Below are 12,075 nucleotides of genomic sequence, written 5' to 3' on the forward strand. Positions count from 1 at the left end.
AAATGTTACAGATCAAAATATTAGTATACAATATATATATATGCAAGTGTACGCTTACAACTCATACAGCCGACGACTCATAGTAATAGTATTTAATTAAAACGGCGTCATTTCATTTAAAGACACTTTAAGACACGTGTTTAACAACGACGCTGTTTTTGTGTAAAGAAGATTGATATGAGATATAGTCTTCCTTATCTTCTTTCAATAGTTAGATAAAGCAACTCATATCATTCTCAAGTTCTCCTTTTCGGTTAAAAAAAATATCTTGAGCAAAAAGTGAGAAATAAGTTCACACCTTTATAGTTTGAGAATTGATCAGTCAAAATTGTACCACACACAGGAGTAGACCAAACAAACTTGCATTTTTGGAAATTATGCAGTTTATTTTTGTACAAGAAAATTAGAGCCAAATTATCTTTCAACTTGTCACAAATATTTTCTTAATAGGGCAAGACAAGCATAGAGAAATTCAAGTGCGTAGTTAGTTAAACTGCTTTATAATCACAATTGAACATACCAAATAGAATGTGCTTATTACCTCGATATTGCATTGAAAAATGGTTCTCCTTTTGCTATATCCGTAAGAGAAGAAAAGTTGGGAATATAGTGAAAACCTTGGAAGGAAAATAATTTTTCAATCCTATAAAACTTTAATCTTGGGTCCGCTGGACTGAAAGAAACTGATAACAAGATGTCACCATTGTGGCATAACCCTAGGATTTGTGAAATGGGCTCAAAACACCTCGGTTTCCCTACCGCGAATTCAATATTGTATGCCTTAGTCCAAGATGCTTGGAAACCATAATCCTTCCTTACCCATATATGAAAGCACCATCTATCGTTGCTAGGATCTTCACCAATGGCAAGACAACCCCCAAACACCCCAAGATTGATCCCCCCACTTCAGCCACATAGACTGCTTCATCTCCAGGGGTGGTGGAACCATTCGAAAACACTCATCCTCCACATCAAAGGAACATATAAACTGAGTTATATGAGGGGATATTACAACCCAAAGAATAATCCCATTGAGAAAAACATTTGTTGTTGTGTCACCGTGCACATCATCACCAACATTAACCCTCTTCCAAATGAAAAGCAAAGTAATGCAAAGAAGAAAGAGTAAAACGAAAACAGAGAAGGATTGAAGAAAGAATTTGATGAAGAGAATATCTGTTATTCTTTTTTACTTGATTCAGATACAAGCCCCAATATATAACTATAACCACCTCTGAGAGTGTGGAACAAACCTAACCAACTCTAATTCAATGCTACCAGACCTTGACACATGTACATAAACAGTAACAGACTCCACCTTACTCAACTACACTATGCTACCTGTAGTTTTACCTATTTCATCTAAACTACAAGTCGTTTATCAACAGCTGTGTCAACAAGTTTATCAGCATCAGCATAGGCCTTCACATCCCCCCTCAAATTGAGGCGAGGAACTCCCATCAGTTTGTGAGCAAGATCAAGAAATCATGGAGAAGAGAGAGTTGTGTTAAAAACATCAACTAGCTGATCAAGAGAGGAGATGAAATTAACCTTCAATTCCTTACCAAGAACCTTCTCTCTAATATAATGATAATCAACCTCAATATGCTTGTTACTAGCATGAAAAATAGGATTGGAAGCCAAAGCCAAGGCAGACACATTATCACACCAAAGCATTGGAGGCAAGGACAAGAAAACACCCAAATCTTTAAGGATCATCCTAATCCAACTCAACTCAGCAGCAGTGGTAGCTAAAGCCCCATACTCTGCCTCAGTAGAAGATCTAGCCACAATAAGCTATTTCTTAGCAAACCAAGTAATAGTAGAGTTACCCAAGAACACCACCATACTAGTAATAGACTTTCTATCAAGAGAATCCCCAGCCTAGTTAGCATCACAATAAGCTGAAAGGACCAAAGAACCAGCCTGAAAATGAATACCATGATGCAATGTACCCTTGAGATATCTAAGAACTCTCTTAGCTGCCACTAAGTGATGGTGAGTAGGATGGCTCATAAATTGACATACCTGCTAGACAGAGAAGGCTAAATCAGGCCTGGTAAAAGTTAAATATTGCAAACCACCAACCATGCTCCTAAAAATAGTAGGATCAAGAAGTAGAGAGCTAGTCTAAGAGCTGACATGAACTGTAGGAGAGCATGGAGTAAGGCAAGGCTTACAGTCCAATATATTGAACTTGATGAGCAAATCCAAAGCATACTTGGATTGTTGCATAACTAATTTTTGAGAAGTATACTTAATCTCAAGACCAAGAAAGTAAGCAAGAGGTCCAAGATCTTTTAAGTCAAAAACAACAAGAAGTCTTGAAACAAGATGATCAATGAAAGGAAGACTATTACCAGTAATAATGATGTCATCCACATAAAGGAGGAGATAAACCACAAATGATCCTTGATGCAGAATAAACAAGTTACAATCTGCAGAAGAAGCTTGGAAGCCAATATGGAAGAGCTGAGATGTAAAACTGTCAAACCAGGCCCTAGGTGCCCATTTGAGACCATTAATGGCCTTATGCAGTTTACAAACATGATCAGGATGGTCAGAATCTACATAACCTGGGGGTTGAGACATAAAAACCTCTTCTTAAAGCACTCCATGAAGAAAAGCATTGGACACATCCAACTACTTTAAACCCCAATGATACTGAACAGCCAATGCCAAGATAATCCTAACAGTGGCAGGCTTGACAACAGGACTAAGGGTCTCCTCATAGTCCAATCCATATTGCTGCAAAAATCCCTTAGCAACAAGCCTTGCTTTATACATAGCAATGGATCCATCACTGCCCCTCTTAATCTTGTACACCCATTTACAATGAACCACATTCTTACCAAAAGGAAGAGGGACTAAAGACCAAGTGCTTTAAAAGAGAATTATATTCAGAATCCATAGCCTCAACCCAGTGTGGAAACCTGGAAGCAATATGAAATGTAGGAGGCTCTTCTTGAAGATAATTTCTCACAACTGCATAGGCTTTGGGCTTGAAAATGCCATGTTTGGATCTGATAAGCATGACATGAGTGTTTGGAAGGGAAGAAGAAGTAGATGGAACAACTGGAGTTAGGGACTCAACTGTGAACTCAGATGGGGATTCAATTGGACCCGAGAAAGAAACAAGACTAGAGGAAGGTAAAGTACATCAACTGAAGTGGCAGGGACATCAAAAGACTCACTAGACACAAGAAAAGAGGAAATGACAGAAGGGAAAGCTTCAGAGACAGCAGATAAAGAAGAAGTGGAAGAACTAGACAAAAGAGTAGAGATCTAAAGGTCCAAAGGAGGATTGGCAGAAGAATATGTACTGGAAGAATCAGATAAGATTGTAGAAAGAGTAGGGAATTCAGATTCATTGAAGATAACATGGGCAGCGATATAAACCTTACGAGCATTAGGATCAAAACAAATATACCCTTTGGATAAAGGAGGATATCCTAAGAAAATGCATTGAGTGGACTTAGGCTGAAGCTTGTGATCAGTAGAGGGCTTGAGAAGTGGAAAGCAAGCACAACCGAAAGCAAGCACAACCAAAAGCCTTCAAAGAAGTCAAAGAAGGAAGAGGGAAGCCTATTGATCAAATAAATGGCAATACTAAAAGCATAAAACCAATAAGTAGAAGGAAGATTTGACTGATAAAGCATTGAAAGACCACTTTCAAAAATGTGCTTATGTTACCTTTCAGCAACACCATTTTGTTGAGGTGTATAAGGACATGACAACTGATGTTGAATGCCATGATCCAAATAAAAAGACTTAAACTAATTACTAATATAGTCACCCCCACCATCAGTCCTAAGTGTTTTGATTTTAGATTCAAATTGATTCTCAACAAGAGCTTTAAAATGCAAAAAAACAGTAAACACTTCAGATTTATGTTTAAGAAGAAACAACCAGGTGAATCTACTGAAGTCATCAACAAAAATGACATAGTATTTATAACCAAAAACAGAAATAACAGGAGTAGGGCCCCAAACATCACTGTGAACAAGTTGTAAAGGAGAAGTACTAGACATAACAGGCTGTGGAAAGGAAAGTTTGTGCAGCTTAGCACTTATACAAGATTTACATTGAGAACAAATGTTATCATGTATAGAAATTTTAACATTGTTATTGAAAGAAGATAAGGCAGAGTGAAGAAGCTTAGAGCAAGGATGACCAAGTCTTTGATGCCACAACATTGCTTCATTGGAAATAGGAGCATTAACAGAAGACTTGAAAGCAAGAGATGAAGTAATAGCAAAATCAGCAGTGAGTTGTGAAGAAAATGGAATGGGATACACACCATCCTTACTCATGCCTTGATAAAGAACCTTCCCCATAGCCAAGGCCACAATAAAAAACTGATTGGCATCAAAATAACAAAAGGCGTTGTTTTGTAAACAAAGTTTGGGGACAGATAATAGATTTGAAGCTAAATCAGGGACCCTAAGGATATTATCTAAACGAAAACAATGAGAAGGTCTTTGAAGCTTACTATTACCAACATGAGTCATAGACAACTCTTGCCCATTGCCAACAGTAACAGTTTCATGACCAACAACTTGAGATTTCAAGGAAAGCTGAGAGAGATCAAGTGTAACATGATCAGAACAACCTGTATCAGTAAGCCAACTTGATGCATTTGTTGAAATAGAATTAGCAATTGCTGCCATAGAACTAGCTGCCATAGATGCTAGCTTGGCATTAGCATGCCTGCCTTGATAGGCAAAATTCATGCGATGATAGCAGTCCAAAACAATATGACCATTCTTGCCACAAATTTGACAAGTAGGTCTTGAAGTCTGAGATTGACTTTGAGACTGAAATGAAGGAAAACCAAAACCACTCTTATGCTGAGATTGTGGTTGAAAACCAAGAAATTAAGAGAAAACATTTGCATTTCCAGGAGATGACCATTATTAAATCCAAAATTGGGACCAAAATTATTGAATCCTCTACCATGACCCCTCTGATTGTCATTTCTGCCTCTACCACTATTATTATTCTAATTAAATACACCCTGAAGGATCATAGCCATAGTTGTATCCCTAGCTATATCCCTAGTTTCATATTTCTTCTTAAGAGCCCTCTCTTCAGCATTCAACAAAGTATTCAATTCTTCTATAGTAACCACATCATTACGAGTCCTTATTGCAGAACAGAATGCACTATATTCATTTGGTAATGCTTCTAAAACGAAGTGTATAAGCTCTTCTTCATCAATGAAAACAGCAACAGAACTCAATCTATCCCTAGCTTCTTTAATTCTTTGAAAGAAATAATCCAAGCTTTCAGGACTTTTCTTAATACTTAGTAATTCATTCCTCAAACTCAAAACATGAGAACGAGATACAGAAGAAAACCTCTTTTCAAGCAAATTCTAGACTCCCTTTGCAGATTTTTGACCCACAGTGATAGATAGAACTGATGGTGAGAGAGTGGAATTGATGAAGGTGAAGAGAGCCTGCTCTCTGCTTACTCTAGATTTGGCTCTCTCGTGAAATTTCCCGAACTATCTTTCAAGAAAGGATTTGGAGCTACACATGAGTCTTCAAGAAAACCAATCATACCATAAGCTTCAAGAATCACAACAATTTGATGTTTCCACACAATATAATTGGTGAAATCTAGCTTCACCGTCATCATACTTGACATATTTGACAAGAGTAGTAACAATGGATTCATCAAAGGACTTGTGGTAGTAGTGGTGGAAGGAGTTGTTGAAGAACTAGAGCTTGGAGCAGAAGCCATTAATGGTGGCTCTGATACCATGAAAAGCAAAGTAATGCAAAGAAGAAAGAGTAAAAGGAAAACAGAGAAACATTGAAGAAAGAATTTGATGAAGAGAAAATCTGTTCTTCTTTATTACTTGATTCAGATACAAGCCCCAATATATATAACTATAACCACCTCCGTAGAGTGTGGAACAAACCTAACCAACTCTAATTCAATGCTCATAGACCTTGGCACGTGTACATAAACAGTAACTAACTCCACCTTACTCAACTACGCTATGCTACCTGTAGTTTTACCTATTTCATCTAAACTACAGGTCGTTTACCAGTAGCCTTGTCAGCAGCTATGTCAGCAACCTTATCAGCATCAGCATATGCCTTCACACCAAACACCATTGTCGTTCACCCCTAGTGTGTACACAAGAGTCGGCATATGTTTACTTCAACTCCATACTCTTTGGACAAGAGAACCACCTTGTAAACTTGAGTCTTAGGACAAAATCCGAGGTGAGGACACACAAGAGAGGATGTAAGGTTGTTGTCAGGCCTAACCATTACGAACTCACCAGTTATTAGATTACACACAAACAATCAATCCAATTTCACAAAGTCCCCATACACCTCACCTAGCAATATCAACCCATTGCATGAGTCCACCGTGCTATGTTTCACATAACATCCGATGTCTAAATGGGTGGCAAAGTTTACTCTAGCACTGGAGTTACGCACATGATTTTTATTGTCCAAATGGACTAGGTATAGGAGGTAGCCTTTGATTTTAGATTGGAGGATGATAAAGTTGGGGTTCGCTCTTGTGCTGTACAATTGAGTGAAAGTGGGGTCCTTGAGAAGATGGAACCATTTCTTGCAAACAAACCTACAGCTAAATACGGTTTTGAAGGGCAGTTGTGACAAAATTTCAGTCACAATATTGTAGGGAAGATGTGAGATATAGTCAGTACCATCGCTTGGTTCTGCCAATGTTTCATCTTCTTCTACTGTTTTGGCTTTGTTCTCCCTGGTGGTTGTTGGGTTGGAATTGATAAGGATTAAGATACAATCCAAATAACCTATAACTAAATAATATAGCTATTACAAGACTTTGCAAATTGATTTTGAAGTTTTATCTTTTAAAATTTTACAGTGCAATTATGACTTAATAAGTAAATAATATAGGTATAACAAGACATTGCAAATTGATTTTTAATTTTTTTTTTCTCTTTTAAAATAGTACAATGCAATTTTGACTTTCCTTAGGTTACTGGGTTTGACTTTATCCCTTTTAGATTAATACAAGGAAATTTTAGAAAAAAAAATAATGTTTTGAAAGCGTTACCAATAATATTTTTCTGTAAAAATAAAAAGTAAATAAAATTTTACCTTGGACAAAACTGAACTAAATTGTTTATGAATAATTTGAGCTATATTTTGGGGGGAAAATTTATATTCTTGTGATTACCAAAACAACTCAAATTTAAGCTTGACTATTAAACAAGTCACGCTCAAATATAATAATGTGTTCGTGAATAAGTTTATAAACATGAGACTAATTTAAGTTTATATATAATATTATATGTTTATATGTATGATTTTCTAAAAATATATTTATATAGACTTGAGATTGAATTTTGTAAATTTGTAAATGAGTTTATACAATATCAAATTATTATTTGTTGTTTATTGATAATATAAACAATCAATTGGTAGTAAAAATTATATAATTTTTAACAACAAAAGGTTGATGAATCTAATTTTTATAAATTCATTAATGAAAATCATTCTATCTCATTAACTCAAATAATATAATTTCAACTATAATTTAGTTATTGATTATTAACATAGATTTGTAAAGGGGTTAAAAAATTTAGTCATGGTTTGATCATATAGAGGAAAAAAAAAGTTATTCAAGTAACTTGTAAGTTCAAGCTCGATTCATATTCAAAATCAAATCAAATCAACAATCCTGAACTTTCAATACTTAGTGAACTAAATTGGTAATAATGTTTTTTCTAAAATATTTTTTTTATGGAAGTTTTATATATATATATATATATATATATATATATATACACATTATGTCAACTATTTGTTAGCTGTTTTATAGGAGGCTAAACCTTAACTAACCATATACTAAACCATGGCTACTAGACTCATAATACAAGTAAAATACTTTACTTGCACAACAAGTAAAATGGTCTTATGTGTAAACACCACAAGCTTTAACAATATTTTCTTGCATAAAAAAATCAATTCAAATTTATTGAAATTCAACATATTATCATATCCAATATTCAGGTGTTGAGAAGTCGTCCAAGTGCTTCCATGTTGGACGACCTTCTTATGTTGGTACAGCCTTCTTGGACTTGGACGACACTATGAACAAATTGGAGATAGTCCAATTTTTGGTTCACCATCACTTTATATATTGTCTTGAAAGTCCTATTTATAATATTTTATTAAACAAAACATTTATATGAAAAAAAAAATCTATGCCAACCAGATTAGCACTTATTCATCTTAACTGAATCTATGTTTAGGTTTTCAATCACCTCTCTTGTTATACATTAATTTTGCAAAACAATGTCTAGGGAGTCCAACAAGATACAAGTTGCTTGGATGCAAAAGTAATCAATTTCTGCATAGGGAAGTATATGTTGGAAATTTCATAATGAATCTGCTAAAGTAATTTAGTTTTGTATAATGAATATTCCATGAAATATTCTGCATAAAGAAGTTACCAAAAGAACAATAATATTCAAAATTATGGGTCTTTATTCTTCTTTGCCAATTCCTAACAAAATTTGCACAAGTCCCTAAAATTGAACAATAATATCGTGATTATAATAAAATGTGTAAAAATAACAAAAATCAATGGCAACAACTAAACAAGAGTAATAATAATGTTATTAGAAATGTTTGAATTTACATTGAGATAGAACATGGAAAAAAATTACAATGCATTGTTTTTTTTATGTATAATGTAGAGAAAACTAGGGTTCATTCGAACGTCCAACCATAATAACTTAATAATTATTTTAATAATTAATTAATAGAAAAATAAATAATATAAACATGTAATATTAGCAATCTTGAAAGATTAGATAGACATTCTTGTATTTTTTTTTTGAGTAAACAATAATACTTACTAGAACATACACAAAAATAGTAATATTAGTATTTTAAACCAGGTTTATAAGACATTAAATAATCATAGTACAATTATAAAAAGGTCTAACCTTTTAACATATTAATATTTCAACTAATTCTTATACTAATATAATTAAAAAACAATTCTCCAAATTCAAACCATAGTTAATCCAACCGAAAGATTGATTCACTAGTTCAATCGATGATTCATTAGTTAAACCATAGGTTTATTAATTAAATAAATAGAGATGGGTTCAAGTTACAACTTACACCTAGTATAACTCTAAAAAGTTACACATTTTTTAAACTATTGGATTTAAGTAGATCCAACAGTCAAAAAAAAATTCTCATTAATGCTAATATTCTGATTAAGATCTCATTAATTATCTCTCATTTATTATATTTTATATTTATCTCTAAACCCAAAAAAAGAGTTATATTTGACTCTTTCTCTACGTTTCTCTCTCTGTCTCTTTCTCCTCCACCCTAATTCCACCTCCATTGATAGATAGCCAGCAGAAGAAGGGAAAAAAATAATAAAAAAATGACTGCAGAACACTGACATTAGAAGTTTGTGAGAAGGGAAACAAAAATGAAGAGAGAGAGAAAGAGATAGAGAAGGAAAACAAGTAAATGCAAACAGAAAGCAAGAACTTGCATTAATCAATAGAAAAGTTTCAACAAATTCTAGCAAATGCGTAACTTTTCATTATATTTCCCTTGGAACCTTTGAAGATTCCTTATATTTTCATGCCCAGGATGTTGGAATATAGTTATTCCTTATATTGATTCTAATCGATTCTTCCAGTCATAGACTCATAGCTTGCCGCAATCGATTTTGCCAATCGATTCTCATTAGAAGAGCAACTTCACGAATTTGTTTCTGTACCGGTGTCAGTCTCCCAAACATTAATGAAAAAAAAATCCTCAAGGCCTCCCGTCACTATTTTGTATGGATCCACGTGCACAAATGCCACTGAGCCTGTGTGTCCATCCAACTTAGCTATAGGTCTGGGATTCATCTCCTGGTTTCTTCTAATATCCCAAAGTAGTGCTTTGCGGCATTTTACATGTATATTTGTCAAGCATTGTTAAAATACGCAATTTAGCATAAATAGTTTGAGTAACTTAAAAAATCCAGGGATCAAAAAGAGGAAGAAAAACTATAAAAAAATAATAATAATAATAATAATAATCCAAAGAGAATATTGTCCCAGCGTTTCCGTAGACAGTCCACTTGTATAACCGAGTGAGTTGCAGATTGCTAAATGAAATCTAGTTTCATCTTACCTTCCACTAACACCAATACAGATCAAGGATTTTGAAGGCAACATCTCAAACGAGTGCAACTTTGGCTAATAATTTGCAGCATTAAGAACTTTTCACTTTGTCTGTAAATCGATTGCAATGACAGAGAAACCAGTAGCCACATAGAGCAGAGATTCATGGCACTTCTTTTTCTTTTTCTTTTTTTGGTTAAAAGGAGAATGCATAAAACAACTAACTGTCCAAAGCAGTTACAACATTGGCAGAACGCCTTAGAGTGTACAGACCATTAGCATCAAACATAACAAAAGAGGTAATATCAGGGGAAGGGGGATTAGTAAACACAACAAAATATGCTTGCTGCAGACATCCCTTCCTCGCAAGCCCATCTGCGACTTTATTCACTTCTTGATAGACATGCTGCATCTTGACTTGCTGGAATCTGTGGAGTAGGGACCTGCAATCATTCAGCAGTGAAGAATACTCTTTGTTAGAAACAAAATTAGAGAGGACAAGATCAACTACTATCTTTGCATCCATCTCTATTTCTAGGAAAAGAATCCCCAATTGTGCAGCCATGGTCAGCCCATCTCTTAAAGCCCAAAACTCAGCTATGACACTTGTTGTGAAGCCTATGCTTAGGGTAAAACCTTGAACCCAGTTCCCTCTGTGATCCTGAATGACCCCTCCTCTTCTTGCTTTTCCTGGATTCCCCATCGAAGCTCCATCTATGTTAAGCTTGTGCCAGCCCACGCTGGGTTTATTCCATCTGATCTGCATGCAGCCCTGTTGCTGAGGTCAGACAAATTTGCCTACACAAAAGTAGTACTCGGTTGCTTGGTTAATACAACATTTATGGAGAGAGTAATTCAGTGTGGTGTTCTCAAAGACCACTTTGTTCCTGTGCTTCCATAAGCCCCAGTCAGCAAAAGGAAATAAGTTCCTCCAAGGATATCCGTGGGATTGGATTTGGTGGTTGCACAAGCTGTTACTCTTCAACCATTCCAACCTGTTTGCGCTAAAAGAGAAAACCAGAGAGGCAGGCACTCCAATCTTCCTCCAAAAGTCTACGGCAAAAGGGCACTCCCTTAATAAGTGGCTAATAGATTCAATACCATTTCTGCACAAAGGACAAGTGGATTCACAGTTCACACCTCTTGCAGCAATGACCTCTCTCATGAGTACACTGTTATGGTGACATAACCGTAAGAAGTGTGATATTTTAGGCATTGTGTCTAGTTCCCAGACCCATTTAGGCATTTACCCAAAAAGGAGCTTTCTTGATCCTCCTTAGATCTCGCCAACTTGTATGCCGAAGCTGCAGAGAATTCTCCATTCTTGGTTGCCCTCCAAATTAGGGTGTCCTCCTTAACTCCATGTAGTTGAATAGGAATAGCTGAATTTTTTTCCTTCACACTTGTCCGTAGCTAAAAGGACAGCTCATTCCATTTCCATTCTCCATCTCTAAACATATCTTTTACTGTTATATTGTCTTCCATCTGCTATAATGGACATTCAATGAGCTCCCTTAAACTGCCCCCTTTTAACCAGTTGTCTGTCCAAAACTTTAATGAGAATTATTTCCTACACTCCCTGCAATGCCTTAGAGAAGACATGAAATCCCTGTTTGACTGCTTTCCAGATGGGAGAGCAAGGGAGTTTGTTGGGATCAATGGAGCTCCTCCTTAACTGAGAGTAGTATTTTTTTAACAAAACTTTTGCCCACAAAGCCTCCTTTTCATGATAGAGCCGCTAATTAAACTTAGCCAACAGGGCAATATTTTTAGCTCTTGCTACTTGAATTCCCAAACCTCCCTCCTCCTTGGATTTGATTATTTTATTCCAACCTACAAAGTGCATCTTGTTTTCCCTTGAGATGATCCCCAAAGGAAATCTCTACTGATTTATCCAATTTATCACAAAGATGAAT

At 35.4% G+C, this 12,075-nt stretch overlaps 1 pseudogene; it reads right to left on the reverse strand.

Moving 5' to 3' along the window:
• Positions 1-537: 537 nt before the first annotated feature.
• On the reverse strand, positions 538-10,862 carry LOC142632399 (putative F-box protein At3g23960; annotated as a pseudogene).
• Between the last annotated feature and the right edge of the window lie 1,213 nt (positions 10,863-12,075).

The sequence above is a fragment of the Castanea sativa genome, chromosome 4, assembly GCF_040712315.1.
Source record: "Castanea sativa cultivar Marrone di Chiusa Pesio chromosome 4, ASM4071231v1".
In the NCBI taxonomy this organism is placed as follows: Eukaryota; Viridiplantae; Streptophyta; class Magnoliopsida; order Fagales; family Fagaceae; genus Castanea; species Castanea sativa.